General features: G+C 38.1%; 1 protein-coding gene across 1 annotated transcript in view; it reads left to right on the top strand.

Moving 5' to 3' along the window:
* Positions 1 to 2052, top strand: part of LOC107733465 (borealin-2-like) — a 5661-nt gene that overhangs the window by 2289 nt on the left and 1320 nt on the right. The gene's annotated exons all lie outside the window — the stretch shown is intronic.

The raw sequence follows: 2052 nt of genomic DNA on the forward strand, positions 1-2052 counted from the left end.
AAAAGGGGTTTTGGTCTGAATAAAATGCTAGTAGCAGGACTGTAAAACGAATAGATGTGATAATGATCATTTGATAAAATGAAGGGAGCACGCCGTACGTTTGAGATCATTTTACTTTGTTTACTGTTTCCTATCCCGACACGGAGACCGCTGAATGCGCCTCTTTAAAGGGGTCATATGATATTTTAAAGATCATTATTTTGTGTATTGATGATGCAGTACACAAGCTGCATCAAGCCGCGGTTAAGACAGTTGACCTATGATTTCTGACAGGTTGTTCACTCTCCTGTGATGTGTGTGTGTGTGTGTCTCTCTCTCACACTCACTCACTCACTCACACACACACACGACGCGTTACTCTGCGCTGCGCAAAACTCCGCATTTGAACAGTCAATAGCAAATACTTAAACTAATAACAAAACATAAGTACAGTCGCTGATTCAGAAGCGCCAGATTGTCATAGCAAAGAAAGAATTGACTTTTTTTATTTTATTTTTTTTTTTTTTTTAGAAATGGTGTTTGTGCACAGCCAGCTTTGTACTCTTCTAGGTTCAAAAAACTGTCATCCATAAAATGCGTTGCACAAATTCGAACATCTGGGTTGTGCTGTTCTGTTGTAAATAAATCTTAACCAATGATTCCTAATTGCATCTACTTCCAGAACCGTTTTAGGTAGGTGTGGCTGACTCTTAACTTTTATAAAGAATATCTCTTTGGATTTGAGACTTCAGTCTTTGCAACTTTACAGATCTTTATGCACCAAGAGCTTGTAACACTCCAAAGAGAAAGGAAAACTTGAAATTGCATCATATGACCCCTTTAAATGGGTTCGTTGTGCTCGTTATTGTATTTTAAAACACTATTGCAATGTTTTCAAGTGACATTATGGCATTTAAAATAAAATTATCCCAAACGTAACTGTGGCGCGTGTGGCTGCAGTCAGTGAACCGCTTCCATCGGCGCTGCTGCAGCAAAACACACTGTTGCTAAAAAGAAACATTTTTATGTGAGTATTATGACCAGTACTTAAAGTCCTTAACAGCAGAGTGGACCAGTATACTACGGTCTATTTAAACGGACCAGTGTAACCTTTTAGATGTTTGGTTGACTGTATTTTATTTTGATAATGAACAGACTGCGATGTAAGTTTGAATTGCTAGAATATGTGGGGTGTGTGCGCGCGAGGCGCCGGTGCGATCGAACAGCTGAAACACAAAAAAACTCAATTTTTGGAGTAAGATATAATCCGCAAAAGTGTTTACTTCTGTTTTTGCACACTCGCAATAAAAACAAGATTTGTGCTTTTGCAAAATAAAGCAAACAAACAGAATCCTTTCCTTTCCGTGAACTTGTTTATGGAGCGCGCGCCACACTTCTGTTAGCTTAATAATTTAAGTCGGATATATTTCGCTTTTTGTTTTTTGTAGTTAAAACGAATTGTTTTTATTTTAGGCCTATTACTTGGGCTATACATTTTCCTTAAAGCATCCCATTTTGTCCCAGGGCTTGAAAACCTGTGCCTAGGCTAGTTAGGTCCTGCAGAAACCTGTGAACGATGCTCGTAGTTTGGCATCACCGTTTAGTGACAGCATTGAATGCTCCGGGAAAACGTGTTGTCAGTGTCGGTCACAGCGCCTTTTAATTGCTGTTTTGAATCCAGCAATTATTTATTTACAAATGATAAGCTCTGATTATGACAAGTGTGGTATAAAAGCTTTGTTTATTAGAGGAATAATTGGTTAGCTGGAAAATGTTACACCGCGACCATGCTTTTGGATGCGGTTCGAGCCCATATAGCCTTATGCAGCTTTGTTCTGGTTTGCCGGTTGGTCACGAAGTTCCACAAATTCAATAATATTTAGGCATCGTTTCCTTATCTAAATCCTCACCGTCTAACCCTCTAATTTCGCAGGTTTATTTTATTGTCATTCACTTTTTATCACTGTTTTCGCATCTAAGGGAAATGAAAGATTTCATAAGAATTCGTTCGATGTATTAATTTGTTCCCTCATTTTAGTTAAATCATGGGTTAAGGAACAAAATTAATGAAAC

This window comes from Sinocyclocheilus rhinocerous, unplaced genomic scaffold (genome assembly GCF_001515625.1).
Source record: "Sinocyclocheilus rhinocerous isolate Xijiao unplaced genomic scaffold, SAMN03320098_v1.1 scaffold2385, whole genome shotgun sequence".
NCBI lineage: Eukaryota > Metazoa > Chordata > Actinopteri > Cypriniformes > Cyprinidae > Sinocyclocheilus > Sinocyclocheilus rhinocerous.